Below are 11,437 nucleotides of genomic sequence, written 5' to 3' on the forward strand. Positions count from 1 at the left end.
TTAGAGATGCAAAAGTATAGAATATAGGAGGTATATATAGGGAGTGTCGATGGGTGAGAGGTTTGGGGCAGAAAACCAAGTTTTGGAAAGTCCTAGTTTGACTCGGTTTTGGTAAGCTTGGGGAAGGGGTTAGAGAAGATATTTTTAAGGTTTTTGATCGGTCCGTTTCGTGTTCACAATTGAATAGATGTTGTCGTTGGGTCACGTCCGAATCAAAACACAATTTATAGCTTCACAAACAACTCTACAATTAGTAAAGAGGCAAGTAAAGGTCGGATCCCAAGGGACGGGAATTGAGATGAGATTTCTATTGAAACTAGTGGTGTCTTAGGGGTGTCACAATTTGGGTTGATGTAGAAGGTCACTAACTATATAGCAATGAAAATAAATAAGCAAGATGAATTGAAAGGGTTGTAAACAATTGATAAAAAGCACTAGGGTATCATGGGGTCATAGGGGAATCATGGGAATTGATCATACAAACATGTTCTCAAATTATAAGCAAGCAATTATTGTTGTGATGGATTGAGTTGGGTTATATCTTACAATCCTAGGAAAGTTTGGGTCCCGGAGCCGAATCGATTAGATTGTACAACACCTACAAGGCGACTTAGTCTTTCCTACTCAACAACATGCATGGTCTAATGAGACTCGAGTTGGTTTATGTCTTACAAGTCTCATTGAAAAGATAGGTGATGGGTAAAAAATGCAAGGATTCATAGGCTCACATTTCATCAAACATAACATGTGCATGAGTTGAGATCAAAACAAGCAAGCAAATAAACCATGAAAGCATATTAATTTAAGCATGAATCATTCCCCATGTTGGTTTCCCCTAATTACCCATTAACCCTAGCTAGGTTACTACTCACTCATTATCATGTTGATCATGCTAGCAAGGTTGTCAATCATACCAACAAAATGAAACATGATGAACAAATGAAAGTAATTAACAATAATTAAAAAGGGATTAAGAGAATTATACCTACTAATGATTCCAATAATAAAGCAAAGAATAAAAAAAGTACTTGATGCTTGATTGAGAGGTTGTCAATCTCCCAATAATAACCCAAATAATCTTCAATTACCCAAAATAAAGGATGAACAAAAGAGAGATTAAGGAAATGAAACTAGTATTAAAACTTGATTAATTGTTGATTACAATACTAAAGAGAGATTTGATTGATATTAACTACTCTAATAATTGATAAGAACAACATGCTCTTCTAATTAGACTAATGGGGTATTTATAGTGGGAATTAGGTGGATGCATTAGGGTTAACTAAAGGCTAAACTAGTAATTACACTTTTTAGATTGAGCAGGGAGAAGCCGGTATTTTTCGAAGGAAGGGCTTCTTTCACGGATGCTTGAAGAGACGAATTCGTGCTGGGCTGGAATCCGGGCGTATTGGTGTCGGGACGGGCGGATTGTAGCAGGGGAAGACGGGCGTCTTTGGGAGAAGCCGTCCGGATTCTGATGGCTGCTTACCCGGGCGTCTTTGAAGGAAGACGCACGGATTGTGCTGTGGCGGACGGGCGGATTCAGGGCAATCCGCACGGATTGCTGCTCAGCTTTGTTCCTTCTTCTTTTCTTCCCTTTTCTTCATAAAATCCTTGGGGATTTCCTTGGGGATGCAAGGATCCTTCCTCAACATTGCTCATCTACCATAATATGTACAAAGGCCTTCTAATCTTGTCTCTCCTTGATGCTTGGTCATTGAATTCAATCAATTTAGTCTCGTTTTGCCATGAAAATGCAAGATTTGCACTCCTTTCCTACCAAGGGATCAAAATCTCAAAGAATATGCAAAACAAAGAACTAAAGACAATAAATGACCCAAATATGCACTAAAAAGCATGGGAACAAGGCTAATTCGGGGGCTAAATATGCGCTAATTATGGTCACATCAAATATCCCCAAACCGAACCTTTGCTCGTCCCGAGTAAAGAGGTGACAAAGACTAGGACCATTATTTAAACTAATCTAATAACATAGCCGATATGAGACAATTAGCGGGTCTCACTCCGCCCCTTCAACTCACAACAAGACAACCATGAGGTAGGATGCCTTCTTGCAAGGCAAGGTGGGTCTTGCCAAAATGGCGACACATCCAAACATTAAGCACACAAAATCAAATAATGGATGCATCTACAAAAGGAATAGCCACTTCCTCATCAAGTGGCGGAGGCACTAAAAGAGAACAAATTTAAGAGCATATAATCCTTCACAAATACTAGTTCAACAAATTACTAAGGCTAAGAGGATGGCACTAAATCACCTCCAAATGGTGTTAAACTAGACTACTTTCGTCCTCAATTTCCAAATGCTTTCGTCAAGAGCGATCGGATGGTGGTGGAATGATGATCCCTATGATGCTAGTAGCATATGACATGACAAGTCTCGAATTCTCTACAAAAGTAAAGGTCATGGATCGTCCCAAGCTCGACAAAGTGGTTTGACAAAAGGCTTTTTGGGAATGAAATACTCAAATCTTTATAAACAAAGGGTGGATATGACTAGTATTCAAAATTGACCTCATTTAACTTTCACATTTCAAAAATTTAAGATGGGGTTTGTCCCTTCCGGGCTAGTGTCCTTTGCTTTCGCCAATCGCTTATTAGGCAACCGGTTAACCTCTAGACAATAGCTTTTCGGGGTGATAGTCACTCTGTCTCTGGGCGGTCGAATTCACAACCGTGTGAGGGCCCAATTCAATGGATCCCTCTCCAAAGCACATCGAAGTGGTACGCCTCCATCAAAACAACTAAATTTCTCAACATTTCAACATTTCATAACATTTGAGGTTTCCTTAGCAATAAATTACTTCCACATAACAAAATTTTCGAAATGAGCACTTCAAACTTATTGATAGAAAAGTATTTTTGGGTTTGCCTTACCACAAGGTCAATCAAGGTCACCTAGACAAGTTAACCAAGTCCACATCTCATCACGGGGTTGGAATAGGTGACTCACATGCAAACCCTTGACTAGGCTTTGAGTCATGGGTCAAAAGACACTAGTATGACACAACCTAGGGTGTTTTACAACCATTCTAGTAGGCAAAGTCTTAAGTTGAAAAAGTATTTGTAATGTCTTAGTTGCTCTTGTCAAAGTTGTCAATTAGGCACTTTTCAAAATATTTTATCTAAATGCAACTACATGCCATGATGCAACTATTATATACATCCTAATGCAAGTGATTCTATCAACTAATATGACATATAAACTAAATGCAAGTCCTAAGTTCACATTGTTATACCGCATTAATCAAAATAAAGCCACATAGTCATTAACATAAAGAGGAAAAAGGGGATTGGAAAGATCATACCATGCGGTCTTCATGATCCTCATATCTCGGATGTGGCGTAGTCAATCAATGTGAACAAGAATAGAACAAACACATATATACAATAATATATACAAGACTATACTACAAAAGAAATAAACATGTTTTTGGGTTTTTCAATTTTCAAATTTTTATGGTTTTTCGAAATTTTTCAATTTTTTGGATTTTTGAATAAAATTTAAGTTAGAATTCCCCATCCCCACACTAATATGGGCATTGTCCTCAATGGCCAAAATGATGGGAAATTATGCAAACGTGATGCATGATTTCTACACTAAATGCAAGCTACACTAATCTACACTACATGATGCATGGTTTTTTTTTATGACGGAGAGGATAATTTAGATTACCTCCCGTTGTGTATGCATTAACTTCCCCAAACCGATCTAGACATTATTGCTAATGTCCTAAGGATGAGTGTTGTTCATGCACACACTATGCAATGCATGAAACTAATTTTGTCATTTTGGATTTTGAAAGGTGGGAACAATAAAATGAGAACACCTCAATGGGGCCGAGGTGTTAGTCCTAAATGGTGCTAGGACTACTCCAACAATGATCAAGATTAATAAATAGAACAAAGAGAGAAATAGACAAACCTCAAGAGGGTAGGAGCCTCTAAAGCTTGCTAATCTTCCATCATATCATCATTACCATCACCTTCCTCATTAGAAGTGGTGTCATCGCCACTTTATACTTCACTTTCTTCTTCACCTTGCTCATCATCCTCTTCTCCTTCTTCACTAGCTTCTTCATCAATGTTATCATCAACCTCTTCATTACCGACAACCTCATTATCACCCGGAACAACCCTAGATGCACTCGGAAAGAAGACTTCCCTATCCGCCCAACTAGGTAAAGGACATGATGGGTCAAGTAGTCCTTGCCTAGCTAAGTGTAAGAGGGGTGGATATTGGGCTAAGTAAGCATTTTTTCCGATCCTTGAAAGCTTGCTTGTGCATTTCTTGCATGAGAAGAGTCAATTAATCATTTCTTGCTTCAACACCTTCCGGCTTGAACTCTTGGTACTCGAAGGGGTAGGGTGGTGTGACAATGGAAGAGGAGGGCATATAAATTTCACCCTTTTGTTGTCGGATAATATACTCGGCCTCTTTTGATAGGGGAAGTAGATAGTTGGTCCGGTGGACACTCAATCGACAAATCTTTAAAGGCAAAGTGAAAGATCTAGCCTCACTAGTGAGCCATCCATACTTGGTGTCAAGAGGGTTATGGGTAACCCACTTGTACTTGTATATCATAGTATTAATATCAATGAGATGACCACCCTCTTTCGCCTCATACTTGCTATCTTTGTTGAAGTTTGGATCAAAGTATTTAGCTAGGATAGTGACTAGGCCTCCATTCACAATAACGGTAGTGCCTTTCTTCCCACAATCAATATTTAGCCATCTATCCACCAAGAGCCTTAGAGAGTTAAAAGGCTTGGTGAATTCCCTTCCAATGTTCAAAGCCGACTCAAGAAGAACAAAATCGAGTTTGGTGAAATGGTTGGTGTCTTTTCTTGCAATGATGGTATTCCCTATGACCTTGTGCCACACTCTAATTCCCGGATGGTGGACTAATAGAGCGCGACTAGCATGAAAGTCTTCAAATTTCCTTCCGGAAATCGCCTCCCAAAGAGGGTCGGGGTCATACTTGCCAACATTCTTAAAATAACTCGGCGAATCACTAAGACCCAAAGCTTTACCCATTTCCTCAAAGGAGATGCACCGACTAACATTAGCTAGACGAAACTCGATGGTCTCCATGGTCTCAACCTAGTTAACTTTCAAAGAACTCAAAAATTCTAAGGTAAGGGAGGGGTATGTCAATTCTTTTGATTCAAACAATTTCTCCAACCCCATGGCTTTAAAGAAGGCTCTAGTTTGCTCAAGGACACCCGACTTATCTAAGGTATCTTCACAAATAAACTTGGTGGATAGAAATGATTTTCTAGCAAACTTGGCAAAAGTGTCCCTATGGGATTTGGAAATGAAAATTACCTCCGGATAGTTCGAAAGTTGAGCAATTTCCGGAGTAGAAGATGTTGTTGCTTCCATGGGAGGTTGTTGTTGTTGCACTTCCAAGTTTGGGTTAGCTACCACCATAGCCAATGCTTTCTTTGCTTGAAGACTCTTTTGTCTTGATGAGAGTGCCTTTGCCTTTGTTGCTTTTGTTGCTCCCTTAGTCCTTGCCATTGATGAATAAACCAAGAAAAGAGTGAAAATTCTTCAATTTCTAGTGCACCCAAATCGATTTAAAGATGAAAGGCTTTGCCTTTATGAATTCAAAAATCGACTCAAAGATTGAAGATTTTGTGCTTGGTTTTGATTTTTGTTGAAAGAGGAGTGATTGATTTGTTGTTAAAAGGATGTTTTGATTTGATTTTGGTGAATGTTGTTGAGGAATCTTGTTTTTGTAATGGAGAGGATGAGGGTTTTGGAGTTATGAGTAGTGTTATGAATGAAGGAATGAAGAAATGAATGTGGGAGGGGGTTTATAAAACCCGAAAAATTTGAAATGCAGAGGCAAGACGGGCGGTTTCTGCTCAGGACGCCCGGATTTGGCCTTTTCTGGGTTGGGAAAAACTCGCCTAAAGACGGGCGTCTTTTAGTGAAGACGCTCGGATTTGCAAACACGAGACGGGCGTCTTCTTCAGAAGACGGGCGGATTCCTTTACATGGATTTTTCTTGTTTTCTTCAGCTAAGAAGACGGGCGTCTTCCTTTCAGGACGGGCGGATTTTTGAAGACGAGCGGATTCGAATGCAGGACGCCCGGATTCGTTGACAGTTAGAAATTTCAAAAATTCAGCTTATGTTGGACGGGCGTCTTCTATCCAATATGCCCGGATTGCCTGAAGACGGGCGGATTCTCCTTAATCCGCTCGGATTCGACCCCTTTGTACCCGGATTCAGTTCCATCCGTGTACTTTGCATATCCCTTGTAATTTTTCCATTCTTCTTCATATCTCGTGTTCTTCATTGTGGGGGCACTACTAAGGCATGGATAGCCTAAGCAATTTCCATCCCCACACTAAGCTAAAGCACTACATATTAATTGAAATTATTAGTCCCTCCCTCACTTCTCTCAAACATGATAATTATCTTGATCAAAGTATGAAACTCCAAAAATAACAAAAATGCAATACAAGAATTGAAATGCAAGTTAGGGAGTTAGAAATATTTACAAATGGTGGTTTAGGGAGGACTCCACCAAACTCTCATTCTTGATGAGATGTCAAGGGGGCATGTTCAAGGTGTTGTTGATGTTGCTCAACACCTTGAAAAAGTAATCAAAAGCTTGTTCATTATCATGATAGAGGTCTTCAATAGACCTTGGCCCTTGTTGTCGGTCTTGATCGATGGCATTACCAATGTAGGGATTAAAAATCCCTTCAAATTCGTCGTCCCAAAGACCACATACTTCATTAAGTTGATCATTGAAAATCTCTTGATTTGATGGAGACAACTTTCCCATTTCTTCTTCTTGGCCAATAAGGCCATCTTCTTCATTGCTTGATTTTGATGAGCTTTGCAAGCTCTCTTTGTCACAATTCACTTGCTCTTTGAATGGAGCATCTTCAATTTTCTTCTTCCATTGGAGTTCCGACTTCTTCCTTTCATCCTTCCGACTATAATGATCGATCATAAAACACGGTTCATGTAAACGGGGAGCTCTCATAGTCTTGTCAAGATTAAAAGTGATACTCTCATCTCCCACTTCTAGAGTGAGCTCACCATGTTTTACATCAATTACCGCACCCGCTGTGTGTAAGAAGGGTCTTCCTAGAATGATTGGAATGTTGGAATCTTCCTCCATATCAACAATGACAAAGTCCACCGGGATGAAAAACTTCCCAATTCGTACGGGGACATCTTCCCATATCCCTAATGGTGTCTTCGTCGATTTATCGGCCATTTGGAGTGTGATATTGGTGCTTTTAAGCTCTCCCATCCCCAACCTTTTACTCACCGAGTACGGCATAACACTCACACTAGCCTCTAGATCACATAAGGCTTTGTTGATCGTGGTGTCGCCAATGGTACACGGTATTGAGAAGCTTACCGGATCCTTTAGTTTTGGAGGTGAACTCCCTTGAAATATTGCACTACTCACCTTAGTGAAGGTGATAGTCTCAAGCTTCCGGATCGACTTCTTCTTTGTGAGGACGTCTTTCATGTATTTCGCATAGGCCGGCACGTGATTGATTAATTCCGTGAAAGGAATTGAGACTTCCAAATTCTTCACAATTTCCATAAACTTTCCAAGTTGGTCATCGAATTTGGGCTTGGCTTGACGACTTGGAAAAGGAAGTCTAATCACAATGGGCTCCTTCTCCTTGGCCTTGTCTTCATTTTTCTTTGAAATTTCTTCTTTTGATGATTCTCCATCTTTGGAGTTTTGCACAATTTCTTCCTTATCACTAGCTTCCACAACTTCATCCTCAACTTGCTTCTTCGGTGCTTCATACCTTGTACCACTTCTCAAGTGAATGGCACTAACTGTTTCATGTCTTGGGGGATTACTTTGAGGTGGTAATTGCCCTTTTGTCTTTGTGAGCTTGAAGATGCTAGTTGAGTCAATTGGGTTTCCAACATCTTGGTGTGAGCTAGAATGTTGTTGATGGTGGTTTCCTTTGCTTGACTATCTTTTTGCATTTAAGTGAAAAATTCTTGTTGATTCTTTTGCATTTGGAGGACCGCTTTTTGAACATCAAAACCTTGGTCATTTGGTTGATTGTATGGATTTTGGTTTTGGTAACCTTGGTTTTGGTTGTAAAAGGGTCTTTGATTTTGGTTTCTCATGGGAGGTGGGGTGTATGTTGTTTGAGGGTTTTGAACATTTTGGCTTTTGTATGAGAGATTTGGATGAAACTTGGTGTTTTCATTGTAATAGTTGGAATAAGGGGTACCACTCTTGTATGCTTGGAAAGCATTCACTTGTGCATTTGTTCCCCTACATTCACTTTGGTCATGTCCCAAAGTTCCACAATTCTCACATATCCCACTTGGGATTGATGAGGATGCCGTCATGGCATTAACATGATGCTTTGGTGATTTTGAGGCTTCTTCAAGTCTAGCCATAGCTTGTTCAAACTTCAAATTGATTGTGTCAATGTGAGCACTAAGTTGAGCACCCAATTGAGTAACGGAGTCCACTTCATGCCTTCCTCCTCTAGTAGCCTTGCGAGGTCTACTATATTGTGAGTTATGGACCGCCATTTCCTCAATCTTGTTCCATGTTTGATTGTCATCAACTTCGGTGAACATTCCATTTGATCCCATGTTGAGAATGTTCCTTGAATCTTCATATAGACCGTTCCAAAATTATTGTACCAAGAACCACTCGCTAAGTCCATGGTGAGGACATGAGCGACAAATTCCCTTGAACCGCTCCCAAGCTTCATACAAAGATTCTTCATCCCTTTGCTTAAAACCCGTAATTTGAGCTCTTAGCATGTTAGTCTTTTCCGGTGGGTAGAATTTTTTGTAGAAAGCTAGAGCCAACTTCTTCCAAGAATCAATTCCGAGAATGGCCTTATCAAGGCCCTTCAACCATTGTTTCGCGGTGTCAATTAGAGAAAAAGGAAATAAGACCCATCGAATTTGGTCTTGAGTTACACAGGTTTGAGAAATCGCATCACAATAGTCACAAAAGGTTTCCATATGAGAATGAGGGTCTTCACTAGGCATCCCCCCAAATTGGCTCCTTTCGACTAATTGGATAAAGGCGGATTTGGCAATAAAATTTCCGGTCAAATGTTGTGGTGTGGGAGTACCATTTGGTAGGTTCTCCTCGGTGGGTACGGAATGTGATGAAAATTTAGGCATTGTGGGTTGATTTTGTGGGGTATTTTGTGTTGGGTTCTCCTCACCTTCTCTTGCAAAAGGGTTGATGAACTCAATAGTTGGTTGAATATCCACAACCTCACTAATACCTCTCAAATTCCTCCTAGCAAATCTCCTATTGTTTGTTAAAGTTCTTTCAATATCACGATCAAAAGGTAACAAATCACCTTGTGACCTTCTAGACATGCAAAATATCAAACAACTCGTTAACAATTAGAACAAACCTTGAGGATTTTTACTTCCCCAAGGCAAAGAAAGACACAACTAATAACAATATAAGAAAATCTAAATCAAGTTAACACCGTCCCCGGCAACGGCGCCATTTTTGATCGGTCCGTTTCGTGTTCACAATTGAATAGATGTTGTCGTTGGGTCACGTCCGAATCAAAACACAATTTATAGCTTCACAAACAACTCTACAATTAGTAAAGAGGCAAGTAAAGGTCGGATCCCAAGGGACGGGAATTGAGATGAGATTTCTATTGAAACTGGTGGTGTCTTAGGGGTGTCACAATTTGGGTTGATGTAGAAGGTGACTAACTAAATAGCAATGAAAATAAATAAGCAAGATGAATTGAAAGGGTTGTAAACAATTGATAAAAAGCACTAGGGTATCATGGGGTCATAGGGGAATCATGGGAATTGATCATACAAACATGTTCTCAAATTATAAGCAAGCAATTATTGTTGTGATGGATTGAGTTGGGTTATATCTTACAATCCTAGGAAAGTTTGAGTCCCGGAGCCGAATCGATTAGATTGTACAACACCTACAAGTCGACTTAGTCTTTCCTACTCAACAACATGCATGGTCTAATGAGACTCGAGTTGGTTTATGTCTTACAAGTCTCATTGAAAAGATAGGTGATGGGTAAAAAATGCAAGGATTCATTGGCTCACATTTCATCAAACATAACATGTGCATGAGTTGAGATCAAAACAAGCAAGCAAATAAACCATGAAAGCATATTAATTTAAGCATGAATCATTTCCCATGTTGGTTTCCCCTAATTACCCATTAACCCTAGCTAGGTTACTACTCACTCATTATCATGTTGATCATGCTAGGAAGGTTGTCAATCATACCAACAAAATGAAACATGATGAACAAATGAAAGTAATTAACAATAATTAAAAAGGGATTAAGAGAATTATACCTACTAATGATTCCAATAATAAAGCAAAGAATAAAAGAAGTACTTGATGCTTGATTGAGAGGTTGTCAATCTCCCAATAATAACCCAAATAATCTTCAATTACCCAAAATAAAGGATGAACAAAAGAGAGATTAAGAAAATAAAACTTATATTAAAACTTGATTAATTGTTGATTACAATACTAAAGAGAGATTTGATTGATATTAACTACTCTAATAATTGATAAGAAGAACATGCTCTTCTAATTAGACTAATGAGGTATTTATAGTGGGAATTAGGTGGATGCATTAGGGTTAACTAAAGGCTAAACTAGTAATTACACTTTTTAGATTGAGCAGGGAGAAGCCGGTATGTTTCGAAGGAAGGGCTTCTTTCACGGATGCTTGAAGAGACGAATTCGTGCTGGGCTGGAATCCGGGCGTATTGGTGTCGGGACGGGCGGATTGTAGCAGGGGAAGACGGGCGTCTTTGGGAGAAGCCGGCCCAATTCTGGTGGCTGCTTACCCGGGCGTCTTTGAAGGAAGACGCACGGATTGTGCTGTGGCGGACGGGCGGATTCAGGGCAATCCGCACGGATTGCTGCTCAGCTTTGTTCCTTCTTCTTTTCTTCCCTTTTCTTCATAAAATCCTTGGGGATTTCCATGGGGATGCAAGGATCCTTCCTCAACATTGCTCATCTACCATAATATGTACAAAGGCCTTCTAATCTTGTCTCTCCTTGATATTTGGTCATTGAATTCAATCAATTTAGTCTCGTTTTGCCATGAAAATGCAAGATTTGCACTCCTTTCCTACCAAGGGATCCAAATCTCAAAGAATATGCAAAACAAAGAACTAAAGACAATAAATGACCCAAATATGCACTAAAAAGCATAGGAACAAGGCTAATTCGGGGTCTAAATATGCGCTAATTATGGTCACATCAGTTTTCTTAGTGGTCAAGGCAGAGGGAGACAAGTAGTATGCAGTGGTGGACATAAGATACGGGTTTGGGTTGGATTGGATTGGATTGGTTTAGAGGAGGTTTCGATGGGCTATAGCAAACACGGGTAAGGGGCTATTTTGGGGGCTGCTATGTCGGTT

General features: G+C 39.8%; 1 non-coding gene across 1 annotated transcript; it reads left to right on the forward strand.

The window, feature by feature from the left end:
- Positions 1 to 8,700: 8,700 nt before the first annotated feature.
- Positions 8,701 to 8,807, forward strand: LOC141625865 (small nucleolar RNA R71). The gene has a single exon (XR_012535612.1). It is a non-coding gene; the product is annotated as a small nucleolar RNA R71 (small nucleolar RNA).
- Positions 8,808 to 11,437: the final 2,630 nt, after the last annotated feature.

This window comes from Silene latifolia, chromosome X (assembly GCF_048544455.1).
Source record: "Silene latifolia isolate original U9 population chromosome X, ASM4854445v1, whole genome shotgun sequence".
Taxonomy (NCBI): Eukaryota; Viridiplantae; Streptophyta; class Magnoliopsida; order Caryophyllales; family Caryophyllaceae; genus Silene; species Silene latifolia.